We start from the raw sequence: 15,045 nt of genomic DNA, 5'->3' as shown, positions 1-15,045 counted from the left end.
TTGTTGTCTATAATTTTGGGAGGTCCAACACCTATTGACGACCTAAGGGAAGAACAGTGGCGGCCGCTGCCCTAAAAAGGTGGTGGTTCACTGACAATCCAAAATAAAAACAATATGACAAAAAGATGGGTAAAAGTAATTATTCCACCTACCTTATTTGTAGATAAGGTCTATTCTACGTTGTTTGTGAAGAGTAAAAACTTCTATCACTTTTGAAGTGAAATTTGGGATTGTTTGCAAAAATTTTTTTCAATACTAAGTACAGATAAAGCATTCAAACGGTCTTGACTCATCGTGTTTCGCAAGAATGATTTAATTCGTTTTAGGGTAGAAAAACACCTTTCGCTTTCCACAGATGTCATAGGTATTATACATATTATTTTAAAAGCTTCACACACTCCGAAAACGACTCGACAAAATTATTTTTATAAAAATTTGCAAGATTGCCACTGCACCATCGGCGTTAGAGAAATCATCTCTCCCGTATATAGCACATAGTTCATTTTTCAATTTAAATTTATCTAAAAAGGTGTACGTGTTCACTGTTTCATTGAAATCACTTTGAGGAAATTTTTCTTTATATTGAGTAAAGTGTTTACAATCAAATAATTTTGATGCTTTTAAATGGTTAGTAAACTCGAATCTGTCTTTGATCTGTTGTAAGATAATATCACATACTTCAATGAAGTTGCATAGTTCACCGTTTTATTTCTTTTTGCTTTGGGCTCACCTGTTCGGTCTATGGAATCACGAACTGTCTGAATGCATTTTTCAATTAATATTATAATTAATAATTTATTTTCAAACAAACTGTTATTATTTCTTATATATTCGACACTGATTACACTCATTTTTATTTCTTATAAAGTTACAAATTAAAAGGATTAAGTTCAGTATTTAGCTTGATTAAATTACTCGATAAATCAATACCAAAACAATGACAATAATTACGTCACGGCTCGCTATAACAACGCTAGCTGATCTGTGATCTATTGTCCACTATCGATGAAGTTCAGATGTATTCGTGTAACCTCGGGTCAAGGTTCATCGATCGGTAATCTTCGGCAATGATCGGGTTATGTCGGCGGCGTGTGTCACACGAGAATCAGCTAATTCCTGGGTAGAAATGGCTAGATTGACGCGCTCCCAATGTTTTAAAAAATACATACAAAAATGTATTTTCGTCCGTTTGCAAATCTGTGCACACGGCAGATTCGAGCGCCGCGCAGCGGCCATACTTTATACTTGGAGAGATTAAAATTGCTCTTCCTGATAATATTCATTGCATTGTATTGGTAAGTATTATTTTTAAATGATTTTTATAGATTTTATAGTCTTCAGTAAGATATTATAAATTAATTTTAGCCATTACAATTTAGATAGTGCTGCACACGAACGCACTATGCGACCAGCCACCACTGGTAGCTAGCTATTCTGGGGAAACTACTCGCACATATGCTAGATTATATACAATTTTTTTATAAATACATATACAGGGTATCCGGGGGTAAAGCACGATAACTTCGGGAGCTGATTCTAAGTAGAAGTAAAAAGATAAATTACTTTTTTCGAAAATACTATGTTTATTGTCCAATGATAAAAAAATTCTATGGAAGAATATTTATTTTCCCATACAAACAATTCAACTTTTTTACCTAAAAACGACGGAATTTCGAAAAAATTATTAATTTTTTACTTGTAATGTCATGTAGAATCAACCCCCGAAGTTAGCGCACTTTACCCCTCGACACCCAGCATAAATACATTCATTATCTGGTAAGGAGGTACAATTTACAAAAATATTAACAAATTACTTTATTTTGCAAAAATAAAGTAAGTAGTTACGAAAATAGAATCAGCTGGCGCACTGACACAGACTATAAAATTTTATTATCTAAGATTAGTGTTGTTATCAGGCAATTATAGTTGTTTAAAACCTGGCATGAGAAATGGTTAAGCCCCTAGTACACATTGGCCCAATATCGGCGCCAAGATCCTTCGATATGTATACAAAAAAACCGACAATAATCGGGTTGGCCAACGTTGCCGGCCAACACGCGCAACGGCCAATATACGCCAAGTGGTCCTGTACAACGTGTACTGGAAGCATTAGATCTATATAATACCAATGTAATTTTATTCAAATAACTAATCTTTTAAATATGTTATCGAAGGAAGCAAACACTTTGTGGCTTGACATTATTACACAAATGAAAGAATATCTTTGTTCTAAACCACTTTATTCAAAACAATAAAGTGGTTTAGAACAAAGATATTCTTTCATTTGTGTTTTAAATATGTGTTACCTTTAAGAGGTCTGCTGTCATCTCCAGAGTCATCAGAATGATCAGGAAATGATTCTAAATCTGCCACAGGTAAATAATTATTGTCGAAATCTCCAGTCTTTAATTCATATATTACTTTGACATCATGACTTTCTTGATTGTCCTGAAAAAATAAGCAGATAATATGAAATTAGTTTCCAAGTATAAAAGAATAACAGTACTTACCTAAAAAAAAAAAATTTAACTTCGGATAGCAGGAAGGAAATAGATTTTACCGTGTTCAACTCGATAGACAAAATGAGAATAATAATTCTTCAATTATTACAAAATATCACATTGTAATCTTCAGGCTAATTTGATCGCTTTTGGGAATAACTGGTCTCATAAAAATCGTTGCATCTCCCTTACCCTCATGGTGAGAAATATGATCTAAACGGTGTTGCAAAGAGAAAACACCACGCTTTATATTTAAATCTAGAAGTTAAACACAGAAGAATTAAGTGTGAACCTTTATGAAACCAAAGGTTTGAAAGCAATTTTATAAAAAAAATATGATTGTTTGTGAATTTTTAAAATTATTTTTATATGTAACAACAAAAAAGTGGGGTGACAGTGACAGGCGTTTGTAATACATTTGTCTAGTAAAATTTGTGTTCTTTTATACATTTTATCATAATCAGTAATTTTAGTTTCAAAAAACGTAAGGGTTTTCCAATAAGAGGTGTTATTTTGATATTCAATCATAAAAGATCAATGGTTTAGTTGCCTGTGTAGCACGTAGCGCCGTCTTGTTGAAAGTAAACGTTGTCCAGATCAATACCATCCAATTCCAGCCATAAAAAATCATTAATCATCTCTCGATAGCGCAATCCATTCACCGTAACTGTTGCTCCAGCCTCATTTTCAAAAAAGTAAGGTCCAATGACTCCGCCGGACCATAAACTGCACCAAACAGTCACACGTTGAGGATAGAGAGGCTTTTCAACAATAACTCTTGGGTTTTCCGAGCCCCAGATGCGACAATTTTGCTTGTTGACTAAGCCACCGAGGTGGAAATGGGCCTCATCACTCAAGATGGTTTGCATTTGATTCACTAAAGTGAATTTTAATAATTTCAATGCGTTGTTGAAGCGTATATAATTCCATTTTTATTAATTGCGTAGTTTCTACTTGTCAAATGTCAAAAAATGACAGCTTCAAAAGTAACATCTACCGAAATAGCGGGCTATTCAAAATAACACCTCTTATTGGAAAACCCTGTATATCAAAAAATATAGGTTTATTTATAATAATAAAGTGTATTTTATCACCTTTGAAAAGCTGGAATGCCTTTAGAAATATTCCATTTATTTGGATTTTATTGGAGAGGGAAAATACTCCTACCTTCTGTCAAAATAAGGCCTGAGGAGTTGAAAGGGATAAATTGTAAATTTTGCATTTTTCCACTAATAAATGACAGTTTCCAACGGTAAATGACCTGATTAACTTTAAAAAAAAAAATTAGAAGACAAATTTCTAAATCTTTAGTTACCTCTCCATAACTAGTCGGGGCACATGGCTTAAAGAAGCTATGCTAAAAATTATCTGACCGAGTCTCTCTTCGCATCACTCGTCACACTTTTTTAAGTTTTTTGATTTGCAATCACACTATTTTTTTATATGAATACTGCACAAGAGTCCCAACTGCTGCCAACCATCTGGAGCCAGTGAGACCATATCATCCCTAATTAGGGTATGTTGTGAAAGTAGTGAGGACGGGAAGGAGATGGGGAGGAGGAAGGTGGAGAAGAGGAAGGTGGGGAAGTACTTGGCTATTCTGATCTGGCCACCAAACATGGACAAAGCCATTTCAAGCAACGTTTCAATTCTGAATGGTGGTCTTACACCAGGGCGAGTATTATGAGAGTATTTTCCACTACGGAGGATGCCGCAAATATCCACTGGAGCGACCACGCGAAATAAAAATTTTTGCCTCGATTGCTCGAGATATCCAGGCGATCATTTTTTAAATTTTTCGCCCACATTAAAAAAACCATAACTTAGAATTTTACATTGGAGTCATACAAACTTGTTATGGTGCATAGACATATGAATATTAGTAGACCTGCCCTAAGTGATTAAAAGCGTATTATTCCCCACTCCCCATACCGGTTCCATTGGAGCCGGCTGGGCTCGCGTATGGCTTCCCGTGAATCTTGAGAATGTGACGTCATCATTCTTGTTCGAACTAGCGTCGAGCTATGGTCGAGGCATTTTATGAAATAACACGGCAAAATAGTGGCTTGTGATATGAAAACTTCTAAAAATAGATTTGAAAAAGAGAATAAACCCAATTGTCGTATTACATTCCATATGTAAGCATCATTTTAAGCTTATTCACGTCGTATAATATGAATCAGTTGTAGAAACATATACTATCACATCGAGCCAACATTGGTCGAATGTAGCGATTCTCAAGTGTGCGCATCGTTGTTACTGGGAAGTAAATTATGAACACTTATAAAAGTGTCTTAACTAAATACGTAAACAAAATATTCGACTCTGAAAATAGAAGAAATTTTTTTTTGCCGAATTTGGACTTCGCAAATTTGTTCATAACGTGGCGAGTAATTTGCGCTCCCATGTAAAAATGTCTATTCATTCAAAAGCAGATTTTACTTTTAAGAACTAAATGGTGATATTATAATGCGAGATGCCTATATACTGTCAGATTGATTTATTGACGAATCACAGTCAGCTTTACCCCCTTCGTTCTTCAACAGTTGATTTTACCCCTCACCTTTAATTTCTAGTCTATATAAATCATATGTCTGTGTTATGGTGCTATATAGCCAATGAGTTAACCTGTATTTTACCGTTTGTTTCATTTTTGTAGGATTTGAAATCACGAGATAAATTGCAATTTTTTTCAATAAAGCAATCGGAGGCATTTAAATTGGCGCATTTATATTACCAAAAGCAATCCAGTGGATATACTGTATAGTATTTTAGATGAATTAATTGCGAAACAACACAAATTAATCAAATAAAATTCACTTGCGCACATAGGGATTTGAACCCGTGACCTCCAGCTTGATATTCGAGAGCCTTACCACTCGACCAAGGAGGTCGTCAAAAGGCACAATATCCTCCTGGAAAACTTTTGAAAATACTTGGGTAACTGTTTTTACAATAAAAAGCGAGGCATAATTCAAATGTGAGGTTCTAATATTGTGTTTTCACTGTTTAGTTTACTGTGTGTTTTATGCTTCTTGTGGCCATGCTTTTCACTTAAATCTTAATCATTTTTGCAAATTCTGCATAATTTTGCTTTTTTTGCTGGTGTGCATTTAAATGTGCATGTTTTAGATTTTTTCCACTCTTTAGTGTATATCCATAATATTTATTAATAAGCACTTTTATATTAACCTTTAACTATGGACGTCGGGTCTCAGAGGCCCAACCCCTTCTTCAATTTCTCGGAATAAACACCTTCCCCGCGCGTGCCATCCCCGCGCGTCTCAGTAGCTTCAGTTTTAGTTGTGTTATGACCAAGGAGGGAGAAGGTCGCGTCATCCGGCACTTATTACGTGAGTAATAATCATTTAAAATTTGATCAGGGCCTGGGAGACCCGTTGACTATAATTTCCATACAAATATACTCGGGCCTATGTGACCCGTCTACTATAATTTTCTTACATTTTAGTATTATAATCTTTTTTAATTTGTTCTAGATTTAAGTGGAGTAAATGCTTACGTCTTTTTCAATCAGGAACAGGAAAAGAAAATAGAAAGAGGTGATTTTTTGAAAACTTTAGCGAGGTCTCTAGACATGCCACATGCTCAAAGACGAGTTTTATGCACAAAGTTGCCTAGAGAATTGAGGTTGACAATTACTCGAATATTAGGTGCAGATGTGCCCCCAGCGGCAATACAGGCTGAAGAAGTTGGTCCTAAAAATCGTAAAAGATGTAGATTTTGCCCATCAAAGCTCTCTAGAAAGACAACCCATGCCTGTATTAACTGCAAGAAGCCAGTTTGTCTTCAGTGTTCCAAACCTCTATGTTCTGAGTGCCAGTAATTTTACATAAGTTTGATCCTTGTGAGAATTTTTATTTTTTAGAAGTTTTTTTTATGATTTTTTGTTACTGTTTCTTTTATTAGCTAGGAAAAATTATTGGTTTTGATTTTTGTAATACCTACTAGAATTGAGGAGCCTTAATATGATCTCAAGTCAATTAAGACTGAAAACTGACTAGGTTTGTTAAATTTGGAGATAATTATTAAAATATGAATAAAAGTTGATTATTTTTATTACTCGATCTTTTATTTATAAATACTTTATACATACAAAACTCCTTGCTAAAGTCAGATTGGTCCAGGTTTGAAAATTAGAAGAATTTTATGAAGGGGTCTGTATGACCCGACGTCCATGGGAGTGTGATTTTTTTTTCACGTCCATAGTTAAAGGTTAAGGCAATGCCAAACGTAGTAATGCAAAATCATGTGTTTTTGGTTTGAAAATTTGGTCGCCTAAAAATGTTTCAGATGCTTTAATTAAATACTGCGAGTAGAATACATCTTGGCCTTTGAAATAATCGAGTATTTTTTAGATAAGTCTTTTTATAAGCCCAGAAAAAAATAGTGTAAAGGCCTATGAAAACTGCTTTAAAGTTCAAAATCTCCTACTTACGAACCCATTTTCGGTTATTATTTGATTGTATAGTGTGGCAAATTAAGTTATTTATAAAATGATCGAAAAAAATATATTATTTTTGCCTGAACATCCACAAAATAAAATAAAAGGCACTTTTTGGCCATGTTTTTTTCTTGCATAAATCAAAACAGGCGGATGGTTTTAAGCGGGAATTTAAACCTTATCGCCATCTACGTAAGGGTTGTTATATTGATAGCGGCTCAATTTAAAATATTACACGACGTAGTGCATCGCCTTAAGGAGATATCACAAATGTCGACAACTCGTGATAAAAATTACATCATCAGACGAAAATGCTTTGAGATCTGGGGGCCTACTCTGTATCTTTCTAAACTTTCCTGCCACCGGTTTAGCCACGTCACAAACCAGTATTAACCCTTCCCTTACGGTATTAAAAAGTTCCTCGTAATCCGGTACTATACACTCGGTAAATATTTATGTATTGTAATTACTTAAAACGTTGAACGCCATTGTGGAAATGAAGAAACATTACCATTTTAAATTTGAAAAAAAATACTCGACCATGAAAACATATTCTTTTTTTTTTTGACCAAAATTTTCCATGAAAATCAAGAAAATTAACTGCGGTCACCGGTGACCGTCGTGGCGCTATGGGAGAAAAATGATGTTTTTCGTTATGAGGTCACCAGTGACCTACATGGGGTTCAACGTGTTAATGCAATACATAAATGTATTGTGGAGGAATACCTCAAATTTGAACTCTGTGTTTAGTATATTTAGAGAGATATTTTATTAATTATAGACGATGTTCACCCAGTTGATAGCACCGGCAAGGAAAGGTTAAACCCCGAACTTACTGGTTTGTTATCCCGAAAGATACAGAGTAGGCCCCCTGCTTTATAGTTTGTTAGGATCAGAGATGTACTTTATTTCAAATAAATCCATTTCAAATGGAAATGCTTTTCTAAAAACCATTTTGCATTTTAAATGATTTTCTCAATGCATTTCGATTTTAAATGCTTTTTTGCAACATTCTTCCTACTATCTCCACTCATCTTTTTTTCATAAGCCCCAAATATCAGTCGGTCCTCAACCTCGCTATGAGAGATAATTTACATTTGTCAAGTTGTTCCCTAGTAGAAGCCCTGGCAATTGAGTGATACCATTACAAAAAATACTGATTCAAATACTGAACATGGGGCCATGACGCTATAATATTAAATGTTAGATAGCAGTTTCTATGTTTTTACGTTGGCAACATATGTTCCGTGCAAATTTTTTGTGTTTTTTGTGTAATATGTTTGTTCTACATTGATGTCCATTATTAAATGACAAAACTGTTTAAAAATTCTATAATTATTTTAATTGTTTGACCTGAGAAACCATTTTGCATTTTCAATGCATTTTGAAAATAAGTATTTTGCATTTTGCATTTGAAATGCTTTTCTAAAAACCATTTTGCATTTTGCATTTTCAAATGGAAAAGTTTTGACCCATTTCCATGGTTTTGGGTACCCATTTTGCACATCTCTGGTTAGGATGAATGTGAAGATTCGTAAAGAATGCAAGTCTGATGTAAACGTAATGAGCAGAGGCTCCAGGGATCCAGAAGTGGAAAGTCAATAGAAAAAAATATTAATATGAAATGTTAATACATATTGCTAATGCGTGGTGAATATTATAAAAACTCCAAAGTATGTGATTAATTTGCCGGTACCTACCTATTCTGAAGCCGGTACATAGTATAATATTGTTTAATTTTAGGTTATTTATTTAAACATATAACTAATTAATGTTTTTTTTTTCTTTTCTTTGAAAGCTCTTTTCATATTAAAAGTTTTGATTTTAATTTGTATTAACTTCAAACTCAGTCATTGTATATCAATAGACTTAAAAAGTCAACAATAAAAGGAAAAGTACCTATAGGTTTATTTTATTGCACCTGCAAGTGCACTGATAAAAATGATAACTTTTGTTTTTAACCTCTATATTTTTCTCTTGTAATATAAACTAATTGTCACTTTATTTGAATATGTTTGTTATGATTCAATGAATTGTTTGCAATTCCTTTCGATACGATATCCACAGAATTTGACATTTTAAATTATTCCATGCAAATTACGTCAACAATAGATAAACATAATTTCGCAAACTTATTCAAGTTCAAGATGGCTATCATTTGTAACACAAAAAACTTACGACCGACATATTTTCACATCTCCCTCTAATATCTTAATAATCTTAGGTCGTAGATATCTCTATCTCACTGGGGTCATGTCCGAAACTCCCTTTAAAATAAATTTTTAAAGTTAACTTTTTAAAGTACATATACGTCAGACATGATAGTGTTTACCTCCTTTGTCTGTATAGCAAAGAGAATATATAAGGAGATAGCTTGGGGACAAAACTTGAAGTGACCCACGCTAGGTACATACAGTAGCTTCTTATTTGGACGCTAGATGGCACTGAAAGTCGCTATTGCCGTACGAATATTAAAAATAATTAATAATCGGGTAGTTTGTTAAATCCTTTTTTATATTAATACTATTGCGGCATAATTTGGGAAGTCATTGACCAAAAGACCTCCATAGACAAGCCGCCACTGGTAATGGGTAAGACGCTTAGATGGTTTGGGCATATACAGGGTTTTCCAATAAGAGGTGTTATTTTGATATTCAATCGTAAAAGATCAATGGTTTCATGGCTTGTGTGGCACGTAGCGCCGTCTTGTTGAAAGTAAACGTTGTCCAGATCAATATCATCCAATTCCGGCCATAAAAAATCATTAATCATCTCTCGATAGTGCAATCCATTCACCGTAACTCTTGCTCCAGCCTCATTTTCGAAAAAGTAAGGTCCAATGACTCTGCCGGACCATAAGCCGCACCAAACAGTCACACGTTGAGGAAAGAGAGGCTTTTCAACAATAACTCTCGGGTTTTCCGAGCCCCAGATGCCACAATTTTGCTTGTTGACGATGCCACTGAGGTGGAAATGGGCCTCATCACTCAAGATGATTTGCATTTGATTCCCTCAAGTGAATTTTAATAATTTCAATGCGTTGTTGAAGGGTGTATCGTTCCATTTTTATTAATAGCGTAGTTTCTACTTGTCAAATGTCAAAAAATGACAGCTTCAAAAGTAACATCTACCGAAATAGCGGGCTATTCAAAATAACACCTCTTATTGGAAAACTCTGTAGTTCGAATGAGCGAAGAAAGGAGTGTAAGGAGAATATATGACGCAAATGGGAATGTTAGCAGAAGTTGGGGACGCCCTAAGAAGAAATGGCACGATCAAGTGAATCAGATACTTGAGTCGGGCCATGTCAAGAGACAGAATAATAGAAGAGTATGTATGAGATGATGTATGAATGTGAATGAGGCAAGGAGTGTGTGCCAAGACCGAGTTGTTTGGCGGTCCGTCCTCTCTTCCTACACCTGCGAAGAAATGGCGTGATGGTTAGTTAGTTAGTTAGGATGATTTTATTGAATATTAATGACCTCTCTTTTGATTTGGTCACCGATGACAGTGCACCATGATGTCAGTAAATCCGGAAGCTTCCTAATTACATAGTCCCGCAACTTGGCGTCCGCTCTTTCGGCTTGTTGTTTGAAGGTAAAAGCCGCATGTACACTGTCAATGCACGGAATACACATGTGTGCGGGCAAGCCATCTCCCCGCGCTATCTATAAATGAAAATGAACATAGAGGTGAGTTCCAATATATAAATAACAATATTGATTGATTGATGTTCATTGCAAGGCTGTCCGAAACTTTGGCTCAAGAAGGAAGATGAACTTTTACAATAATAGTAAAACAGGTTTTGATTAGTGGATATTAACCCAATGGCCTCAAACCCCACCGCCCAACGGGGGTGTATCGCTATGACTTAGACTGAAACCACGCCAGTGTGACAGGCCTGAAATTATAAAAACATTGGCATAAAAACAGACATACAAATGACACATGTGTTACAAATTTTAAATGCAAATCGCTCTCTGTATAGATAATGAAGCATTCATTTCATAGTGTTGCAATAACATGTTTGTAAAGTTTTTTCCCGATGTTTTTTCCTTTCTATTTTTGAATCACAGTTTACATAGATAATATAAGAAAATAAAAATAATCAGTAACTGTATGTAAATAGGATAGTAGCAGAGTTTTGTGGACACCTCACTAGGAGAACCTGTGCTGAGGTGTTCACATATTTTTGCATGGTGGGTGCTCTGAGGACTATCATACCAAATTAAATTTTAGGATATAATATACAATAGAGCCTTGATAATCCCAACTAATGAAAAACAACATCTGTTCAAACTCGCGATATGTTCGGATTATAGAGCATTAGTATATAATATATAGTAGAACCTTGATAATCCCAACTAATGAAAAACAACATCTGTCCCAACTATCGTACTGGAAAATACAGGGAAAGCAATGGTTTAACCCAGAGTTTCCCAAAGTGGTCTATATCGACCCCCAGGGGTCGATATCGGCTTGCTGGGGGTCTATGCCAGCGAGAAAAAAATTTGGGGGTCCACGAGATTCAAATGGGGGTACATACGAGCGGACCACCATTTACCTCAAGTCAACGTTTAGGAGTTCCGTAAATGACACAATAGACCTAGCACAAATATAATAGACTAATAAATTACTTATTTGATATTTGTATTTTTATATTTCGTAAAGTTGTTAATTTAGGTATATAAATAGAGTCTACATTCCTTTTCTCGTCAGAATTAATATATTCAAGCAAAACATTGCATATTGGAAACCGCAAATTTTCCTAGTACCCCAACTTGTTTTTGAAAAACGTCCAGGGTAATAATGACGTTCAACATTTAAATGCACTTCGCACACACTTCAAAACTAAGTTTGAGGACATTTTGACTATGGAAATGGAACGTTGAAGAATCAGATATCATGTGACAAGAAGAACTGACCAGAATAAGCACTGACAAAGAACTTAAGGGGCAGTCCTGTAGGGCCAGCTACAGAAAGAAATTCCCGTTGCTTATCCTGCTACATTTTCACTTGGTGTAATACCTCACAAGGGCGCCCTTGTCTGCACAGTGTAAAGACAGAAGAACTATACCGCCACCCGGTTGTTGGACAGGCAAGGTAACGGAATCTTTTAGGAAAAAAATAAATGATTATCACATGGGACGTTAATAGTTTTAGGAAAATTCAATATTCGGCAGACAGGGGGTCTACGGAAAAAAAAATTTTTTGGCAAGTGGTCTACGGGGCAAAAAAGTTTGGGAACCTCTGGTTTAACCTTTCATCGGTCAGTAGGGTTTTACCATAATCAGCAGTCGTGTAAATTGACTTATTGATGTTAAAAATTCGTGAAGCATTTGCTCGGCGGCGCGCGGCTGCCGGTCACTTTCGACTTGAGTTCGTTCGCGGTCGGAAGGATTCAGGCGACATCGACAGCTTACTACTTATCCTACTTCCCGCATGGGAACAATATTTCATATTGCAAGGAATGTATACTCTATTTATATATAACTCAATGTAACTGCCGCACTTTTAGGCACAGATTGTGGAAATTAAACTTTGTGTCAATAATTACTGGAAGAAACAACTATTTACGTGCACAAAATAGGTTCTTAGTTTGGGTTAAGTAAGTAATTTATTCGTATTTAGATTGAAACGAACCATTAACAAGTGTCACTACATAGAAAAAAAATACAAAATGGCGGCAAATGGGCCGATTTATGGTAAATTTTGAAATTTTAATAAAAACGTAATCATACTGCATCTTTTACCATCTATCCCGACCTAAATCGTTGTCTTTTGTAGTAATTAAGTTGAGACGAAATGTAATTTCTACAATCTGTACCTCTTAGAAGTGCGGCGGTTAGGGACTCCTTTCTCTCCTCCAAAAAAAACCCACTACTTAGCATCCCCAAAGATGACATGACCACTAATGAAAAAATTAAAAATTAAAAAAAAAAAAAAAAACCAAGTGTGTCTTTAGTTTGGGTTGAAAAAACTAACCTAAAACTACTGTCAAATGTCACAAGAGAGTAAAATAACGCAAATATCAATATTTATTTAATTTAAGATGAAATATTATTTAAAATGCATTACTTTGCTTTTACGTACACTGAAATAGTTGTTCCTGATTATAATCTGTGTTAATGAACGAGACGCGCCTCTGGACATTAGTGGTATTCATAAATAAACCATTCATGTGTTATTTAAATAATTTGTGAGTATTGAGTATAAGGCGCTCCTCATTTACTCCTATTTATCTAGGTGTAACGAAGTGTTATATAAATATTTTGTGTAATAAGGATTAAGCGGGAAATTTTACCAAAAACAGTTATCAAGCGTTTCAATATGGGGTCAAACAAACCTTGAGTTGTGTGCACGAACTAACCAATTCGCTTATAGTGGTCGAGCCGAAATTCTCAGCACTTAAAAATATGGATTTAAGACTGTAGGATTCTTCCAAACAAGTCCGACAAGTCATTTCGAAATTAATTTCACCCCCAGGCTTATCCTTGCCCTCCGCCATTTTTGTGCGATTGATAAAACATGGAAATGGAAATACGTAAAGACAGCGCTGTGGTGGCGGTGTTGCCAGATGCATGATTTTGCATAGGCTGCGTGGAGGAAATCCCCATTGACCGGGCAATTCAAAAACAATTAAAACCCGGTAGGTTAGGGGGAAGATGAATGGAAATGCCAAAACCTATTTTTTTAATGACGTATACCTTTCCTTGTTCCATCAAATTATTAAAATAATAACGAGTTTATTCTAGAATGTGGGGAAGTATGTACAACCCCACACATCCCATATATACAGTAATAATACAAAACTCTTGCAATAATATTTCAATATAGTATGCGATTATATCCAATAATAGGAACTAACATATTCTTTTTTTTATTTTTAAGACGTTAATCATTAGATTGAAGGGGCCAACACTTTTCTCCGGTGTACTACGATGCTTGAGTTTTGACTCTAGCGGGATTCTACGATAAGAACATTTATGGAGTTGTTTGTTTTCTCTCCTAAACCTGCTACCAGGACTCTTATGAGGGCTGCACATCCCGGTACTCGCCCCTCCGTGATCATGTTGGAAGCACTGTAGTATATGGGAAGGCCAAATATCGTAGGCACGATGTTATTGTATACTGCACACGTTATACTGAACGAATAATACAATTACTGCACACGTAGTCTTTCCATGCTGCTCTACTTAAAATGTAAAAGAAGGGTTAGTCTTAATCTAGGCTTAATAAAAGTCTTAAATTATAATTCTTATCTGGAACCGCGGATCTCCACGTTCGCACTTATCACCGATAACACAAGCGGCAACTTGGGTTGGATCCGAAGGGCGGAATTAGTTCAGCCTGGGCCAAGGCTCCGAAGGGCGGAGTCAGCACGCAGCGACTCCTGAGAGGGCAGCTTCCTGGGCGGAAGAGCCTCGGCGACCGCTCCAAGGGGGAGGGCAGGAGGTTTCTCGGCGGAGGCGAGACGGTAACTCCTGAGAGGACAGCTTCCTGGTCGGAAGAGCCACGGCGCCGCTCCAAGGGGGAGGGCAGGATATTTCTCGGCGGAGGCGAGATCGTAACTGCCGAGAGGGCAGCTTCCTGGTCGGAAGCGCCTCAGCGACCGCTCTAGGAGGGGGCGAGATGATGACTCTCGAGTGCCAAAAAATCAACTGTTGGTTGCGGAATCGGAACTGCCGAGATGGCAGCTTCCTGAGCGGAAGCGCCTCGGCGACCGCCTCACGGGGCGGCGAGATGATCACTCTCTGACTAGGGACTGTTAACTGTCGGTTGCGGAATCAGTCTTCAGCTGCGCGATCCGGCAACCGTAGCACGCCTGTGGTGGGGTGCTGGAACTAAAGTGGTTCCGCTTTACACCACTTTGGTACGTTGTCTGAGTCCGTGGCGCTGGCATCGCCATTCTTACCCTATAGTTATTATTATTTTAAAATATGTTAAAATTACATTTGTACAAAAGACCTTCAAACAATTGCAATATAGTCTAGCCTTGGGCGAAGGTTTTTATTTCCGGGTCGCTGGCTTAACGTTTCCCATTTCAGATTTACGACTTTATGAGTGTATTTCTAAGTTGGC

The sequence above is a fragment of the Hesperophylax consimilis genome, chromosome 25 (genome assembly GCF_061612785.1).
Source record: "Hesperophylax consimilis isolate HC1 chromosome 25, BYU_Hcon_1.0, whole genome shotgun sequence".
Lineage (NCBI taxonomy): Eukaryota > Metazoa > Arthropoda > Insecta > Trichoptera > Limnephilidae > Hesperophylax > Hesperophylax consimilis.
The sequence above is the reverse complement of the archived record's forward strand: the minus strand, read 5'-3'. Positions refer to the sequence as shown.